Here is a 20843-nt window from a genome sequence, read left to right on the forward strand (position 1 = left end):
GTAAGGCCTTGCGTGCACCACGCTGATGTTGGAGAAGTAAAGCCTAAATCAGTTCAAAAGTAGACCTTTGCTCGTCAGTGGGAGGGTTATAGTTATTTTTTTTTATAAATAAAAAAGGCAAAGCAAGATTTTAAAATGTATACGTACATATTTTACAGCTTTATGATTAAAAAGTTTAGTTTTCACTTTTGGTTACGAAGTGATTAAGTGAATATTTGATGCAAGCATTCCACATTGACTTTATGAAAATATCTGGTAAAAATTAATTCTTCAAAAATTTGTATACGTATTCTTGCTCACACCTGTACTAAGTGTTGTATTATTTTGAACTCGTATAACTAACGACTTGAAATTGGCATGTTCTGTTGTAATTACTGTAGCGCTTCTTGTTATTGAGGCCACTACACGCATGTTAATGTAGATTACTAATTAGTGTATACACGTACATGTAAGGTCTTGTTATTATTATAATATTATTGTTCAAGCGTATGGGTTTTCTCTTGGAACTAGTAATTTTGAATGTACATACGGTATAACATAAACGTCTACTTATAGTAGCTTGAATTACCACGTTTGCTACTATTATACTGCTTATAATTCGATAGTTTGTCCGTGGAAATTTAGTAAACAGTAACAGTTATACATTAAAAAACGTAAATCAAAAAACGAGACACCCCATAGCGTGTTCACAAGGAGCGCAGTATAGTTTTGAATGCAAAGTTTCTCATAATATTATAAGGTGTACTAGTCGCGAGAGTTTAAAATCGTTAATTACTCGATCTTGACGATAAAGGACACTCGGACGCGAGGCACGGTGCTTCTTTTACTCACGGCCAAATCGCTTAACCTGAACTATCTGCAAACGTATGTTCTAGAATCAGATTCATTCAACAATAGGCAAAAAGAAGTACCTAGTATGAACAATAAACATAGTTAAATAAAAATATAATAAATCATAATTAAACCAAACCTTTCACATCTACCTTGATAAAGTCATAACATTCTTTATTATTGTTCTACCAAATGTTACTAATTAATAACACAAACGAATATAAAATAAAAGCTATGTTATTTAGTCCAAGTACATAAACGTTAGAACTATATAATTACTGAATCGCATGTCGTATTTTAGGGTTAAGTAGAGACAGCAACTTAAGTTCTAATACTAAAACGTACTGAGTGCTACTTAAACTTGTCACTTTGATGTCGTATTTTAAGTTCTGCTTTACTGATTACTTGGAGTGATATGAATAGATCTAGGAATGCTTTACCGGTAAATGTTTAGACGTATAAAGGATTTGTAAGTAAGAAGCTTGGAAAGTGGTGTTTTTGGACTCCGCCTGTCCAGTCTGATAAAATAAGTTTAAAAAAATAGCTACTGATTAAGTGTCTAAGTAAATATAAATGCAATTAATAAATAGAGGTATTTAGGGTTTGGCTACGGTCATGGCGCTATCGTTTGCCTCGAAATGTCAGGTCACTGTAATTTACCAGTACTCCGGAAGAACTGAGATCTTATACCATTTAATGATTTGGTAAATACATGTATTTTGATTATATGTATATTAATTTGGTATCTTGTTTCTGGAGGGATGGCAAGATAAAACAAGCGACTAAGAGGACTGGGTAACAGAGAATAGTCGCACTGACGCAGGTTAAATAAATGAAATATTTAAATTTTGTCAGCAAAGTTTTTGCTAACTGTACCAAAAAAGTAGTGTTTCGTTCCGCTTGTTATAACTTTTGAATAATAACTGTAATAATCTTGTTTTCATGTTATTATGCTTATGACTGTATTTAGTTTGATTTACCTAGTTATAGTTACCAATATAAATACAAAATGTCTTGTTTGTAACATATATGGGTACGAGCCCTCTATAACATCATCCTACTAATATTATAAATGCAAAAGTTTGTTAGTTTGTATGGATTTTTACACTGTTACAGTGTTACACTTTCATGCAAATACTACTGTACCGATTAGGATGAAATTTGTAAGTAGCTAAAGAGTCTGAACACCCAGAATAATACATAGGCTTTTTATCCCGGAGTTCGCGAGGGATCGGGATTTCTACGGGAAGGGTTCCCACGCATACGAAGTCGCGGGTGGCGTTTTGTTTCAAAATAAGTATTAATAATTTCCTAAAGATTTGGTGGTCTCACAATAACTCAAGTATGTTGAAAGCAATACGATACCTAGAAAATGTCGAAATATTTTTTCACAAATTCAAATCTATATTTTCGCTAGAATAACTATTTCGTTGATTGGCGTCGCTAGTAGCCGTTGTCGAACAAACTTTATACAGGCTGTTCACACAGCCGACTCAGTTTGATTCGATTAGCACTGTGACTCTAACCAATTGATGCATAAATCAAAAATATGAGGGAAGTTCTTTTTTTCGATATTTCAGATTTTTTTGGTAGATTTTTTTTTAATTAAACGTGCCAGGGTCTTTATGAGAATGAAATAAGGTGTTTTTTGAACTAGTAATCGGTGGTCCTATCCAAGATGTAAATGAACCATAAAAGTTTGGAGGGATCGTAGCGTTTATTCGTTTCTGCGTACTTAGAAGTAGACAGAGCGGAAAAAACGCGTGATTTTGATAAAAAGTAACCTTTTCTGGGACTTTCGTTTCGTTATCTTTACGTATTAAATTTCGCTTCTCATGAGTGATTGCTGACTCCAAAAATAATGATTTAATTAAGATATGTATCCATTAATATTTTCGTAAGTAATTTCAATTTTATTTCGTAAAATAAACTCAATTATTAAAGAGCAACTCTCTCATCAATGGGAGATAAAGTGTTCCAATTTTAAAACTAATTGCACTACAATATACCAAATGAGCAACGTAATTACAACCCGTTTTCGACTGTATCGATAATTTTGCATTCATTGCCTACAATATATTACATCCGAAAAATACGAATGAATACAAAGCGCAATGTATTTTGTACGTTAATACATCCAAATATACTGTTTTCAGTCATTAAAACGGAATATTTCGCACACCCAGATTAACAAAGGCGTAATACAAAGTAAGCAAGTACAAATTCGTAGTTCTTTTATTGCAGTTTTGAATAATACTAAAAATATACCCTCAGTTTTTTTTTTCAAAAATCTAAAGCAAAATGAAGGTTTTACAGAAAAAATAATTATTATTGCGTCACAAAAATTCAATACGTTCGCAATTAAAGTAGTCGAAAAAACACCATACCCATGGAAAGTTGTTTAAAAATGTACCAATTTTTGGCAGGTTTTTGAACAACGAGATCAGACAGTCAAAAGTATAAAAGCTGATAGCCGAGTGTTCTAAGCTTGCATCTTACGTAGTTAACCGCGGGACTTCAACAATCGTTTCACAAATATTAAACAAAATCGATTTGACATGAAAACTTAACAGACTGACAAACAAACAGACATCTGAATTTATAACATAACTACCCGACCCGCGCAACTTCGCTTGCGTCACTTAAGATAATCATAATTTTCCCCGTTTTTGTAACATTTTTCACTGTTACTCTGCTCCTATTGGTCGTAGCGTGATGATATATAGCCTATAGCCTTCCTCGATAAATGAGCTATCTAACACTGAAAGATTTTTTCAAATCGGACCAGTAGTTCCCGAGATTAGCGCGTTCAAACAAACAAACAAACAAACAAACTCTTCAGCTTTATAATATTAGTATAGTATAGATAATAGGGATTTACTCAGAATTTAACCCCCTACCTTTTCATTACAACTCATCGTTAAGTTGAAAACATTACTCACACGAAGTAAAACCCACTTCTATCAAAAGTCATTATCATTACTTCAAACTATTAAATTCAGATCACCTTAGTTTGTACTAATTGTCATACCAGAGTTTACAGTAGAATAATAATTATACTAGAGTTAGGTTATTGGGACGTTTGAAGGACTTTTGCACCTGATAGTTTTGTTTTAGTCTAGACGTATTATTATAATGGCTGGGAAGCCATAAAGGTGATACGTTTTACTGTAATTTAAGGTGATTGAGGTGTGGTTATACTATTAAGGTATTTTTTGTGTAAATTTCTGTACGTATGTGGTGTAGAACCTCTGCCTGGATGTACGATCTTCAAGGATAAGTAGATAAGTAGCTAATGGTGCCTATGCACGTATAAAAAAAAATTAAAAAAATTGCGAGTTTTGGCTGTAGCGAAGTTTATTATATATTTAATATTTCTCTTTCAGAATATTTTTAGCTCCTAAGCCATTAACAGCACCTATAGTAATTATTATCCTTGTGCAGAAAGCGTTAGTTACAAAAAAATCTTCATGAGAAATCAGTTTCTTTAACATGAGTTTAGCTACATATTAAGACTTTCCAACAAGTGTTAAAACATAATGTCCTGTTATCAAGATAATTGTATATTCTACCTATAGTAAATATTACTTTAAAAAATGTTCTTAAAATAAGGTAATAAAACAAAAAAAATATACCTAGAAAACATAATTTAGAATCCAAATCTCTACAAATACCACGTGGGCGTATTTGTTCATTCACCTGATAACGTTTATTGAAGAACTAGCTGACCCACGCAACTTCGCTTGCGTCACATAAGAAAGAATGAAAAAAAATTCCCCGTTTTTGTAACATTTTTCGTTGCTACTCCGCTCCTAATGGCCGTAGCGTGATGTTATATAGCCTAAAGCCTTCCTCAATAAATGGTCTATCTAACACTGAAATAATTTTTCAAATCGGACCAGTAGTTCCTGAGATTAGCGCGTTCAAACAAACAAACAAACAATCAAACAAACAAACAAACTCTTCAGCTTTATAATATTAGTAAGTATAGATTCCACGAAATTTTCACAAAAACATTGTATGTTTGTATCATGCATATTTATGACGTCTAGACGAAGGTCATGAGGGCTTAAGGTGTCTAAATACACGCGAGTGACGTCATTATGTACTGTTATGCGAAGGTGTACAAGATTTGCTTTATAATTGGAAATTTGTTAATTATGTTTTTGACACGACATTTTGTTGGGACTTACATTTAATATGTTATTTCTGTACCGTGGAGAGGGAGTCATAGAAACTATTTTTGTTGTACGTTTTAAATGTCAAACTCCCGATACTCGAAATTAACGACTGTACAGAAACGCGCTACTGTTTGATGTATTTCGAAGCTACAGAGACATAAATCTGTTATGTTAAACTATCTTGCAACTCTGAGAGAAGTCGTTTCCATTACGATAGTAAAAGCATTTCACACATATTACTATGGTTTTATTATATTGGTCCATTCTTTAAGCATAATTAAGCAATGCCTGGTGCATCAACACTTATCCATTACATCACTGCACCGTTTATTGAAACTAAATTATTGATTATAATTCCTTCTCCGTGATAAGTCTGTACACAATAAAAAAATATTGATTTTCAAATATTTTTTCAAACATAAAGTTTTATATTAGCAAGATACATAATAAAATATAATACATATCCACTATAAAACACACAGAAATAACACATTTCAGGTTTAATTATCCAACCACCAATAATACCACAACATTTGAAATATCCATCTCATATTCCAGCCCATTCACAGCGACATCAACTTGAAATATTGATGCCTAAAGACAGTTTCCAATTGAACGACGTCACGGCGCTCACGTCAGACCGTGGTGCAATCCTGTGTCACGCTATTTCCATCATTATGATGCATAATAGCGAAGCGTTCAAATTGCGCTATCTTCGTTGACTGAATTGTTATTAGGTAACACATCTCATAATGGAGAATTTACCTTGTTGGTTTAGTTCGGATGATAGTAAACTGGGAATTTGGAGACATATTGAAGCCTAATAATAATCATAATCTTGTGTGACCAGATTTATAGTATTGTTCAAAAGAATGATCAGAAGTTTCCTGCCAGCTCTTCTAAGGTAAATTCACTCTCTGTATAATTGACTATTTTGATTCTATGGATGTGAATGAGGCAAGGGAAGTTTGTAAGTATCGTACCAAGTGGCGTCCTCTGGGCTCTGCCTACCACTATTTGAAAAACGCGTAATTTTATGCTTGTATTCATCGAAACCTTATTTAAAGGTTGCCAAGGCGCATTGCAAAAAAAATGTATCATATTTCATCAACAGCCGGACTCTTACGGTAAATTTTCAGCTTCTTTCTCTGAGTCAACAAGCACTAGATCATAATTAACAAGCGTGGCTTGGTCGTAACGTAAAAGTCACATAGATAGTAAAAGATACTTTGAGCGTGGGAGTCATAAATTAATTTACTAATAGTGTAGTAATAAAGTGCCCAAATAATTCTTAGGAACAATACAACCAACTCGCGCTTTGTAGCAACGAAAACTTGTTTCTAAAATCTTATGCTTTTTGGAAAAGGACAAACAAAATAGTAAGATAAATAGCTACTATTTAATACTCTTTGTCCTCAAAACTGTATTATCTAAATAACCCATCAATAACGACAATGAAAATAATTGTGTTTGAAATTAAAACTCATTAAAATTATTGACCCAATTATAAGATAATCGTGTCAAATGTAATTCCCAAGGACTTTGCCGTTTTCTGTTAATTAATGACATAATTAATTGCAGAAGGAATGAAGAATGGTTTTTTGTTTCGCTTTAGAACAAGGCTTTATTGAATTAGAGTAATTAAAGCGGTTTTTGCAGTTCATTTTTCTTTCTTAGCGGGTGATTTTGAAAAGTAAGTACGGTATTAGGTATGACAAATTTCTGAAAGCCTGATAACAACTATGGTGCAAAAGTTTATGACTAACATGGTACAATTACTACACATGAAGGTCGTGTATTCAATTCCGATACATACATTTGTGAAACATAAAAAGTAATTATCGTTCCAAGTTTGGTTGAACTGTTTATTAAAGTTCAAGCAAGCTACTAATGTGGTAAGCTGCTGACAATTTTGATATTTATTTTGATATATAAGGACGGTTATACAATGAAAACAATTGAACAGCACAATATTCCGCGGTACACAACACGCTGGCAAGACAAATGAAGGTAATAGTAACTTCAGCTAGATTACACACAGCGTGACAACATTATTTGTGCCGTGTCACGGTGGCGTCCACAACGTGACACACACAATGACAGTGACAAGTGGTTTAGCGTGTTTAAACTATCATACAATTACTTGTTCAAGTAACTTTGATAATTAATTAGTCGTATTTATTATATTTATCTTTAGTATGTTAATTAATTCAGCAGTCTTTTGTATAAGGCTTTTGTTACAACTTATATAAATAGACTGAGTGAGGTTTTAACTCAGCATATTAATGTCTTACTTATTTTCATGAAAATCTATCTGGGTTTACTCATTCAAAGCATTTTCAAATAATTTTTCAGGCTCAAGCAGAAGTCAAGATTTGTAGTGGTGGTTTATAATGCTGTAGAAGTCTAAATTATAAAAAGTTAAAAAAGCGGTGATAGCCGAGTGGTATAAGTTGACACCTCCCACGCAAGTGGTCGCAGGTTTGAACCCGAGGCAACACACCAATGACTTTTCGAAGTTATGTGTGTATTAGAAATAATTATCACATGCTCCAACGGTGAAGGAAAACATCGTGAGGAAACCTTGCATGCCTAAAATTTGTTTCATACATTTATTGAGGGCATGTAAAGTCCCCAACCCGCACTTAGCCAGCGTGGTGGGCTCAAGGCCTAACCCCTCCCTCATTACGAGAGAAGACCCTTGCCCAGCAGTGGGATATTAATGGGTTAAATTTATTATTATTATATTATTATAAAAAAGACACAAAAAAATTCACCATATTCAAAATATATATTTTATATGTGTCGATTCGCAAACATATACACAGCGTACAAATCCGAAACTGCATCAGTAATTGACATGGCAAGCAATCACAAACGAATCTATCAGAAAATCCAATTTCAACAAATTGCATGTAAATTACAAAATGCTGTAATTACCATCTGAATTTACATGTAACAAAGACAATTGTGACGTCACCGTGGTGACTTCAACAGCGTGACAACGTTATTTGTGTACCGTCACGCTCGCGTCCGCGGCGCTTCGCCGTGACGAATGACAGTGACGTGTGGTTTAGCGTAGCGTGAATGTGTTGTAAATGTTTTTAGATAAGAATTTATTTGTACAAATAAATCAAAATATGTTTTATGTTAGAGAAATAAAGTAAATAGGTGGAAATTATGACGCTACGGTTAAAGTCACATAAGTTGTTAGGGTCCTTTTTCGGGCAGTAACCGAATAAATACGGTTTAATTTGATGTTTTATGGTTTCGAACATCAAAAGCGCTAACTCTGATTTTCTAAGTGTGATTTTATTTAAAACGAATGAAAAAAATAAGTATTATTATATCCCTTACAGCATTTTTCTTAACATTTAATTTACCACGAAACAACAAACTATTTTCTATTTCCATTATCACGGAAACCAAAGAAATGAGCTAAAAAAAACCAATTCAATTTCATACTAAGCCACTGTTCTTTTCCTTTGCATACTAAATTAAAAACGGTGCAAACAGAATTACTTCCCTTCAAAAGATTTAAAGTCTTCTTAAAAAGATTCACGTGCAATATCGCTGCTTAAGCCTTTGTGCGGTATGACCGTCGGGCTTTCATCTTACTATTGGAACGAGCTAATTCTTGAAGGATTTTATCTAGATTGTGGTTTCATTCTTTAAAAGTTCGCAGGTCAAATGTTCCTTAAATACTTTTAACCGTTAATGGACTGACATACAGGCAATTTGTGGCCCAAACGATCGGGTATAACTATGTTCCAAACTACCACAGGCTAAAATAGAATAAAATTTCTATGATAACTCCACCAGTTTTTTCCCAAATCAGTTTAGATATTATATTCCAAATAATGTCTCCTATACCCTAATTAGCCTCACACTGCTTCTCTACGAACACTAAACTCCTTTTTGCCTAAAACAAACACGTTCTTTCATAATAGGTACTTGAGTTCGACCGCTCTGCATCTGTCCTAGTTTTGAACAGCTTAAAGCCTGCGCTAAGAATTTTGCACGTTTACTTAAAACACATCTGATTTTAGTTTTAGAATGTCTTGAAACTTTCGCGTTGCATGATTCTTGGCTAAATGTAACACGAAAGTAAGTTAAAACACCAATTTTTACTAGTCCGGCTGATAGATTATTATAAAATTTGTATACGTCATTTTCATTTTTAATGCTTTTCAAAAAATTACAACGGTAATTTCGATTTGAATAAACACATGACGTCACATATACGTGCAGCTTATAAGTAATTCCAAATTAATTAGCTCCCACTCAACTAGTTTTGTGAGATAATTACCTATTTGAATTTCTTTTTATCTGGTCGATTGACTACTAACATATATTTTTTGTTTCACGTCATCATTTCAAACACAAATTGTGACTGTTGGCTCAACAATTTATAGCCATAATAGTGAATTTTTCAGATCATTTATTCAGGTCAAATGTTGACATTCATGACAATCGTTACGAACCGTTTAAGAAGAGCTTTAAACAAAGAAACAGTTTTTCATTTTCTCTGAGAAAAACCCCGTCATTGTAGAACAAGGCAACACTTCCCAGAACTCATTGCAGGTAATAAATAGTAAGAAAGAAACTCGAGTTACTCGTTCATCATTTTCAACGTTGAGCAATCACATGCATATTGGAGACGACGAAGAAAACGTATATTATAACGTGTCGAGATTTTCCTCCTGTTTTCTAAGAAGCCTGTTTTAAGACTAATATACTAAACTAGTGGCTACCTGCGAATTCACTCGAGTGTAATTTAGTTTTCGACTTATTACAATATTCTTTTCAACTGCATCACTCTTATGAGTCATAGCGTGATGCTATTTAACCGCAACAAGGCCCGCCCACAAAAATATTTTCTTAATTCGACTTCGAAATTAGTGCGGTCAAGCACATAATATTACAGTCATTACGCATATAATATATTTATTTAGATGAACTACTACGGTACCATGAACTTTCATTATATCCCGTTCAGTAGTTTTGAGACAGGCTAAAGAGACCATTATTACAAAAAAAGTAAAACAATTGTATGTGAATAAATGGGTAATTTGTAAGCGTGATATTTCTAAGCGTTTTGCTTCGGATACTTTGTTAAAGAGAACTAAGTTTCGTGCCAGATATTTCGATTGGCTGTATCTTTCGAACTAGCAATACATTCACTTGCAGACACATTCACTGTCGAGAATAAACTAAAATATTTCTATTTTGATTTTGACCAACCTACCAATATGAGTATTTTCTTTTAAATGGGTATTATAATTTTTTTTGCTCAGTTTAGCTAATTTATAAATGTTAATTGTTAAATATGTTTTATCTTTTGTCTTTATTCTTGCGTGAATTAAAAAAAAATAAGTTTTAATTATAAGATCGACGTTAATACCTACCAGTTCAGTCTCCAAATACGTGTCAGTTAAACCAATCTCCCAGATAAAATGACAGCAAATGTATAAAAACGACTTACAAAATTTCATTTTATAAAATATCTTTATACTCTAGAACGGGAAAAATCAGGTTTTGTACTCTTTTTGTAACAAAAAACATATTTTTCAGTAGCAGAATTATTACAACACAAAATCTCTCTGTATTTCAGCTGTTTTTCCAGACGTAAAAACTACTGTATCGCATTAGTTACCTAGGCTTATGTTAGTAGGCCAACTCGTAAGCACTTGGTAATCCGGACAAGTTTCAATCAAGATAAGAAATAATAGACCCAAGTTTTCACTTCGTTTATCTTCTTAAATACTCTACTTAATGTACTAAATCCTTGTATTATGGTAAAATTGGAAGTAGTTGAATATCACATTTGAACTATTTAGTTTTGAGCAATGGGTGTTTTTAAAAACCTGATTCAACAAAAGATATCTCTTAATTTTTTTACATTTGAATTTCAAATAACTTTATATCAATGACAACAACTATTCGGTAGTCGGTATTCGATGATTTAGCTTAACCTGAAAACTTTTGAAAAAAAAAAATACCTTAAAAAAGAAAAGTAAACTCTTTTGACTGTACAGTGTCTATAGAAAAACGTTGAATATCTTTAAATTGGTTATCATGATTTTATTAGCACTTTAATGTCTTTTATTATTCCTTACAGTTATTTTCTGATAAAAACAATGTTTTTCCATTTCCTTATTTTAATAAACTGTTCCCTGCAGCTGGAGTGTTGCCATTTTACGACCACATTTTGAAATTCAAAATATCTTCTACCGCGTTTATATTAACATAAAAACACAATAACAATTTGCCCGCCCCGGGATTCGAAGTCTGGTCTACGTAAGCAATTGCTACTGGTGCAGTTAATTAAACGATAAAATACGAATAAATATCTTTCTTTACACAGAGATAATTATTTGCCATAACATACTCAACTTATTTATCCTGTGGTTGGTTAACAGCTAAGTTATTCAAGGCTTTTAAAATCATTCCGTTGGTATAACTACTTTTTAGAATAATAACCGGGCAGATTAAAAACAAGAAGCAATGGTCACCCATCCATAAAATGTCCGCACCAAAAGTTCCTTAACCTACTTTTCGGTTACTGACCCGTCAGCGTTATGGCTGTTTAAGTCTGAACTAGATTGCTAAATGATAGTACTTATAAAGCCTTAAAGATTATTACCACTTCTATTAAATTTTATTAGCTTCTCAAAACAGTTGTTTTCACTGTATAATTTTTATTCCTTTCAACAAGACCTTAATTTTAGGCTGTTTTAAATATATTTATTCTACTTTATAATACTCTTCTTTTGCGATAAACAAGTAGACTGCTACAAAAGGTTTTTTGAATTAATGAATAACATTTGAATACCATTTTTGGGTCAAAGACCTGTTGTAGGCTTGTTGTGGATTTTCACATATCTGATAAAGGTTTAAAGTAGGTTTTGTAAAATTAGTTCAAATATCAAATGTCTGGTGGTCTCTTAAAACAAAATATCTCATTCAGCTCTAAGGAGCATGTTTTTAAAAAAATAGTCCTTATGAGTATCCCAACTATCTACATATTGACGTTTATTAAGATTCATACAGCGGTTTAGTCAAAGGGTAAGCGTAGTTGTTGGCCAAATAACAAACTAGGCAAGTATTTTGTCAAAACAAACTCCTATCAACAAATTGGCATTTTACACAGATTATACGCGAGTGAAACTACGTGGTACAACTAGTATGGAATAGTTATGTAACTAACCCAAGCCGTAAGAGATCAACAACCTACAATTTTAGATTTTATTCGTCCCAAATGTTATGATTATCCTACATAACCAAATCCAGGGGTTTTAAACTGTATGTGTTAATCCCTCGAGATGAGAACAGAATGAGGTCGTCCAAATACATCATTTTTGTTGATTTAATCAAATTCTACGCCCACTCTCTTTTGGTTTACCTATTTTAGCGACAGATCATTTTATGTTTTTGCTGCTTTTATTGATATTGTTTGAAATATATATTAAGAGATAGTTAACGTCGTAGATTAGATTATACTTGCATTGTAGTTGACCCATTAAGCTAAGCTAAAATAGTAATAGGTGTAAAGTTATATTATATTTAGTTATATTATATAGTAGTATAGTAGTTATATTATATTATTAAATGTTAAGAGCGATACTATTTCTACCGATTTGAAACATTAATGATAATGACTAGCTTCTGGTTGCTCATTAAATGATAAGGAATCAGAAATACTACAAATATGTACATTCATACATATATAACGCCTGTTAAACCTTAAGTGTAGACAGAGGTTTATGAAATACACCCACGTTACGCCAATAATAATGTTAATAGTAGGCTAGCCTATAGCTATTTCACGGGCACAAATAACTAAAAATATTGTATTAAAATACGAAATCTCTATAATTTTAATACCTCAATTTAGTCTCAGATAAATACAGACTGTCATCAGTCTCAAATTAAGACTATCTATTTTAAGACGATATCGACACCCAGTTTTAATTACGAGTACGCCTTTAGAGAGTCATAATAGTTTCTAACGTTTACTCGCGTTCAAAGCCTCTGAGACTCATTTAGATTTAGAGAGTGTATAATAAGTTGGTAGCAGTGTTTGACAAATTCAGAGCAGCTTTATTTCTCTACTAGTTATTGCTTTGGCTTTGCTTGAGTTTGGCAAACATGCAAACTAATATATTTTATCGTAGAAGCGTTAAAAGATCTTTTCAACTGTGCACAGTGTAGTCTACTCCGTACGTTACGCTACACAAAAAAAAACATTTAAACACATTTAGTATAGATGCAATTATGATTACTTTAGTCGTTAAAATATGATTTGTAAAATACTAGTTGCGTCGTTAATGGCGAAACTTGGGTGTATTTTATACAACTCTGCCTACACTTTATGTTTTTATATAAATATATTTTTTTGCCGAATGCGCTATAAAACGCTGATAAGGTTTTCACACAAGACTTCCATGGCTAGTTTTTTTTTTATTATGTTGGATTTTTTCAACTGCGATGCAATCTCGCAGAAAAACAATCAATAGAATAAAATCTTTCAGAAGTCAAAAAGGCAACAAAAATAAGCAGCAGAACCCAATTTGATTCTAACAGCGGGAAGTCTAGTTTAATCATATACATTCTGCTCAGTACGTTAGGATTCTTTCAGTCCATTTCACTGCTCTGACCTCGAACCCTGAATAGCTAGAATACCTACTAAAGATTATTGTCAGACTATATTCGACTTCTGCTTGGCTATTCATTTGTTATTGTGTATTGTAGTTTGCGAAGAGAATATAAAAAAATACATTATTGTAAGTGTTATAACCGAATACTTTATTCAGTAGCAAAATTGATTTGTATTCCATTAAAATGTTTCATATTTCTTAAGCTTGGTGCACACAAATTTATTTAATTTTAGTATTTTAGTCAATCTACACATATTCGGTTTTGCTAGGCCGATCAATGTCTAACCGTATATTATGTATGTAGTAAGCAACTAAAGCACACATTTTATGATTAGCAAAGGTTTTATTAAACTAGCCTAATTTTACATTTAAAAAAACATATTTTTTAAAGCTAGGGTTATATTATGTTGGTTGTATCAACGAGTCAATTTTCTTTCCTTGAATACAATGGAGATAGACATTTAAAATTTACATTGAATACCTAAATTATACATTAATCCAAGAATAGGTAGACTGCACGACAATTCTGCGAAAAAATACCAACTAAAATTAAAAATATCTAGATTTCGCATTTTTGGTTCTGTTTAAAGGCTTTTACAGTTTTCGTAGAATTTTTAGATTATTATTTTAAAAGTTAATCGTTTTCTTAGAGCTATTATCAACTACACTTTCAGATTTTTTACGACTGTTTCTAACTGATATAGATTTATTTTATATATTCTCAACCTAATTTTAATAAAATTAAAATACTTTTCTTGTACAAGTTATTGTCTCGAATGTAACGAAACACTTTACAGACATACAAAATACAGAAAAAGAAATAGATCCAGCCTCAACTCGGTTCATTATTAAGTACATAAACAAAAGGTTTACCTATGTCCTAATTTTTCAAAAGCACAAAGGCTTTGGCATACAATCTAGATTGTTGGAAAGCCTAAAATGCGGTCTGAAACAGATCCGAAACCAAACTAAACCAACTTTTGCTTGTACCCTACAGCCACGAGGTATTAAAGGTGTAAACATATTAGACCATTTACATGTAACGCATATTATGTAACACCGAACATTTAAAAGTGACAGAACGAATCTCTGTTATATGAAACACGAAACACAAAACATTTTTGAAATGCGGACTTTGATTGTACTATTTTAATGATTACATTTTCTTCATTGATTTCTTGCTTCTATTCCATTTCTAACCACGGCAGTGTAAACTCAGCCTGAGTACTTTGTTGCAAGCTTTCGAGATAGTTTTTGCAATGTTGCAACATTTTATCGAACAGTGGTTATTCTCGTAGGTAAAAGGTAAAAAGCGACCGTTACAAAGAAAAGAAAAAAAACAAGAAGGTGAGAGTGTCTAGAAGAAACTCTATTTTTCTAAGAAAATACCTAGTTTTATAAAAGGCTCATACTCTTTTCTTCAAACTAACGGACAAATATTAAAACGTGACTCAATTTTGTATAATGTTCAGAAGAATTTCTGCCAATGGAGTACGTCAAAGTTATAGATATAGTAGATTTTAAGTTTTCTTATCATATGCTTATTTTCAAGTGGTTATCGTGGTCAGTTTGCCGTTATAAAAGCACTGCGTGTCATAGGTCCGAATCCCAGCCGGGGTAACAGAAATGATTATAAGCATGAGCATTCGTTCTGAGCCTGATTGTCAATTACCTATATATGTATGTATTTATAAGTATTTAAGTATGTTTATTTGAATACCATAGTACAACTTTGCATAATTTAGAATCATATGATTGAGTGTTAGTTTTCCAATGATGTTTATTTTTTTATCCAGAAATTTCAATTTTGCCATATTAGTGAACAAAAATTAACTGACTCAACACAATCTACTTCACTGAACACAACGAGCCTTAACTGACAGCACAACGCACCGATCATTCACTAGAACATTACAAATGCAGCGTTCTCTTCAAAAGTTCTAATACGTATTTACCTTTAAAGGTAAACCCATTAACATCATCTTGTAGTAGCGGCACCCGCGATCCAATTTGGGTGGATTAATGTACAAGTATACTGCCTTTGATAGACGCTATTGTTCTAAATGGAATTTTCAGCATTTCATTTTAAAAAAAGTGTACGGAAAAAACGTTTTCGCCGTTTCCTAGTTATTAGAGATCCGTAAATCGTTTTTTCAATGGGATTTTAGAAAAGGTTTTATGGGAAATGTTTTTATTTATGAGTCGTGTAAATTTGAACAGTTGGTACAATTTCGGTATTGCCAATTTTATTTTATGACTTGGCTTTGTTTTGTGGCGATTTATTTCCGCGTGTTACGTATTTTAACGCTTTTTATCTTCTCCGGGACATAAGCTATCACCGTATCAAATTGGCAAAGCATAGATATCTTGCATGTCTAAATTGGTTTACACGGTAATACCTATACATACACGGACATATTCGTTCTCGGCTTTATTACTAATGCATCTATAATATCAATATCATCATGTATTTTAATTTACAAGGTTTTGTATCCATTTCAAACTAAAATCAAAGCTTTTTTTCACTCATTTAATTTAGTATTCAGAATTTTTACTGATAAGTAGTTGCTAGAAGCGAGTAAAATAATAAGAATCAATCTATACAAAAACCATGTTTTGCTAATAACCAATTTGGTATTAAACGTAATCAAACGAAAATAACACATCATTAGTATAAAACTCTTACGAAAATGCATCAACTTTTACGTATTCGATTCATGAACGAAACGAAGCCGGGAAAAGGTAGCGTAAGTAATGAAAGGGAAGGCTCGACAGCGTGTAGAAATTGACTGATTACATTGATAGGAGACGTTCATGGCATATATTGTAACATCTGTAGGTATTTCTTGTTTTCTGTATCTCGTATCCCTACTAGTATCGACTACCGACAACCGGCTTGTCATCGAGAAATGTATGAAATTTTGATCAGCGCCTCTGACGCGCGTCGTAGGAACTATTTTGGCTGTAAATTCTAAATGTCAAACTTTCGATACTCGACAGTACAGATTATACAGAATTGCGCTGCTGATGATTGGATCGGAGTTGTTAGAGCAAGATATGTTTTGGACTGACTTTATATCTGTAGTGATAGTTGGAGACAACTAGTAGCGTTCTATACTTGATATTGCAAGATATGTTTGAACTTGCAATAGTGTTTTGCCTACGAAAATGTTAATTTGAATAGCTTCAAGTTTCAAAAACGTTAATGACAAACAACACAAACTGGAGATATTATCTGTACAATTTTTATTCAATATTAATTCAAATATATGATCGTAAATCTCAAGCGTTTTACGTACACTAACAATTTACACCAGACTTATGAGATAACAGAAATATTAACAATGATAAAAACTAGCAATTATTTTTCAACGGTGAACTCTCCTACCTTTTTTTCAAATGGTGAGTTATATTGCCTTCACTTCGTTATCTTTGAAGCGGCTTATCTGTCAGATAATCTTATAACTGATCACGAGGATCCAATTTCAGCTGAGCTACGGCGACGGTATACTCCGGACCTTTCATCCCGTATTTTTTTCATTTTGAAATACGCCTAAAATACAATTGAATGTTAAATAGTTATTTTATTAGTCTTATTGAGGAAATAATACATATATGTAACATGAAATATGATGACTTTAGAGAACATCTATTGAACCTCACACGAGGAAAATACATTTTAATAAAATCTAATAGAATCATTAGAATATCTCCAATAGTGCACAAAAGTAATCGTATTGTTATTAGTTATTATCTACACTAATCTATACATACAAATATTATAAAGCTGAAGAGTTTGATCGTTTCTTTGTTTGTTTGAACGCGCTAATCTCAGGAATTACTGGTCCGATTTGAAAAATTCTTTCAGTGTTAGATAGACCATTTATCGAGGAAGGCTATATAACATCACGCTACGGCCATTAGGAGCGGAGTAGCAACGAAAAATGTTACAAAAACGGGGAATTTTTTTTCATTCTTTCTTATGTGACGCAAGCGAAGTTGCGCGGGTCAGCTTGTAATCTAATAACAGCGTAAAGTTTTGAAAAATATTTCATATCATCAATCATTTTCGAAATAGTTTTATGATTTAGGCGGGTTCCAAATACTAACATGACCATAAAATGTATGTAGTTCGTAACTAAATAAATTATTTTTTAAATTCGTGTCACAGAAAACAATATTGTCTTATCAAATCCTATTCTAACCATATCATAAAAGCCATTTGCTCCAAAACAAAAATTAGGCTCTGTAGAAAAAGCCCTAAGACTAGACTGCCAGCCGTCTCCAGTATGATTAGAAATCAATAAGCACAAGTAAAAAACGATGCTTCCCTTAGAATACTAGTCAGTTATTATTAGGTTCTGTTTTGACAAAGAAGTATGCTTAGTTGATTTGAATTTTTCATTATACGGTGTCGAATTTAAAGCCGCTCCTGAATGCTTGAAGAATATATTCAGTGCATTCATTGTATACGGCAATGTCCTACTTCTATCAACGTATCGAGTCACTATACAGTATAGAAAACTAATTAGAAATCTTTAGCTAAATTAGGCTTCTTTCTATTAATTCAAGTAAATCTTAAGTGTCGATATGGAAGCAATACCATAGTACTGAGTAAAGAATATCGTGCTGCGGTAATCGCGGCGATTAGTTATGATTGCATAGTTAGTAGTATTATAATAATTGTTTAGTAATAAACAAACAATTTAAAGAAAATATCTATGAGTTTACTTCTTTATCTCATACTTTTTTGCTAGACGCATTACATGGGCGAGGCGCCCATAGCCAGTTCGGCTCACTGGTATGACAACGATCTGTAGGTGAAGCAACCATTGGCGCGGTCATTCTATAGATGGGTGACCGCATAGTGGTATTTGAGCTGGGCGTCTCCATGCTTCGGAGGGCACGTAAAAAATCGGTCCCGGTTGTTGTCTACTAAGATAACAGTCGTTAAGCCATGTCAAAGGCCTTTCGGGCGGCTTGAACAACTCTGACTTTTGACCACTTACCATACGATAAGAAGAAGAAGCTAGACACATTACCGAACTCGAGAACGTCTTTACTTTACTGATAGAAAGAACACCGGTATTTCCTATTTTTGGCTCAACGAAAAACGACATAACTCACATCGTAAATATTTAAAACCTTTTTCTAATCAAAGCCCTGCTGCACTGGCTAGTGTAAATTAACGTCTAACTATAGTTCCGTATGTACTTAACTGTATTACTGATTTTGCCTAATTGTCAGCTGAAAAGACGCGAGCTCGGATTAGAATGGACTAATATTATTTACAAATGCTTGGGTTTGCAGTAAAATAGTAGATAGTATGTCTCTATTAAGAATACAAAGATTGGCAGCAGCAGGCAGCAAGAGACTTAAGGCGATATTATTTCTATTCAATCATGTGAATAAAATGAGGGTATTTGTAGAAACAGAGTATGTAGGGTATATCTAGTGTGCATGGCTTCGTAACTACCATTATTTCTATAAATAAATAATTTTATAAATAACTAGAGGCCGCTCGCGATAAAAAGTAGCCTATGTGTTATTCTGGGTCTTTGGCTACCTACATACCGAATATAATCGTAATCGATTGAGTAGTATTTGCGTGAAAGAGTAACAAACATTCATCCATCCATACATACATACATATATACTCACAAACTTTCGCATTTATAATATTAGTAGGATTTATGAGATAAATCAATAAAAAATGCCTAAAAAAAACGAATATTCATTTCCAAATCCGTCGGAAAAATGTTTATATCAGTCTCGTCTCAAAAATCTCAAGTAGCGGGTAAGCTTGGTAAATGAGGTTCAGCTAAATGGGATCCACCACACTAAACCGAGAATTCAAAGCCAGCAATAATTAATCAAGAATCATGATTAAATAAAAAAAATAATGAGGTACCAATTATTTTTAATCCGATAATTCGTACAACACATTTGGCCACTAATTATATAACTACTACTAAAACAAACACGAATCAATTTGAATAAAAGCAAGCAACACGCCGTATTATTGTTTTTAATTACTTAATTAGTTCGAGTAACTAGTATGGACATATCGCGTGTTGAAACTGGGCGTGTGTGTCCGACCGTACCTTTCTGATCGCGCTAATTGACAAATAAAACTTTCACTATTTTAAAAGAAAAATATTTTTGCATGTAATTTTTTTTGGTATTGAAATTTTTATTTTTGGATTATAATTTTATTGTTTGATTTTTATTGCTTTTGTTATTGATTTCTTTTGCTAATAATACTATGACAACATTTAAAATAAATTACTAAATTTATTATTTTATTTTTATATTATTCTTTAATTTTTTTATTTCTTTAATTAATGCAGACGTAATGTCAATTAAGTTTCGTTTCAATTTAGTTTCTTAGTAACTAAACAATATTTTACATATTTTCTTATCATAATAAATATGCACACTTACCCCTAATATAATAAAAACATCGATTTCAAACCACAACACTTAAAACATAACACTCCAATTGTTATCTTTCCCGCCCACCAACTTACACGATCTGCTACGCGGCTACAGCGCTACGCTTATCGGCTACGACGTGTAGCCCTCTACGCCACCAGAAGTCGACTGACTGCTACGCGTCGTAGCAAACGCCGCGCACCAATGATACTTAATGAAACTATTACATTCATAACTTTTTGAATATAACATCTCATATTTTATACTTTGCAAGCTCATAGAAGTTTCCTCTTATGTGGTTAATATACAACTTTTTACATTAAGAAGAATAATTTCGCTCGGAAAAATAATTAAACTTGCGTAATAATGGGGAAAATATGTGTTTATATTAAAAGTACTACGGCTATAATACTTTTGTGTGGAGTGTATTATGAAAAAACATGTTTTTAATGTGAAACCTCAATTTCCTTGAGGGAAAATTGGTTGCTCCCGCTGTTATAACGAGGTGAAATTGTACCTCGCTTTAAGTATTTTTATGGCAATTTGAGTTGATGTGTGATTTATGTAGCTCCTACATTTTATTTAGTAATACATCTGTGAAGCATTTAATGTGTGGAAAATTACTTTATGCCGTGTGAATAAAGATTTCATTTTGATTTCGCAATAAAAGCGGTAACGTAGTTGCTATGCTACTACTGAAATGAACCACGGTTTTGGGGTTCGATTTCCAATAGAT

At 32.7% G+C, this 20843-nt stretch overlaps 1 protein-coding gene across 1 annotated transcript in view; it reads right to left on the reverse strand.

Annotated features, from left to right (window-relative positions):
* Nucleotides 1-20257, reverse strand: part of LOC142987809 (uncharacterized) — a 58530-nt gene extending 38273 nt beyond the window's left edge. Inside the window, exon 1 of the mRNA XM_076136747.1 lies at nucleotides 20117-20257. The gene's annotated coding sequence lies outside the window, so the exon portion shown is untranslated. The remainder of the gene's footprint in view (nucleotides 1-20116) is intronic.
* Nucleotides 20258-20843: the final 586 nt, after the last annotated feature.

Source organism: Anticarsia gemmatalis, chromosome 4 (assembly GCF_050436995.1).
Source record: "Anticarsia gemmatalis isolate Benzon Research Colony breed Stoneville strain chromosome 4, ilAntGemm2 primary, whole genome shotgun sequence".
NCBI classification, from domain to species: domain Eukaryota; kingdom Metazoa; phylum Arthropoda; class Insecta; order Lepidoptera; family Erebidae; genus Anticarsia; species Anticarsia gemmatalis.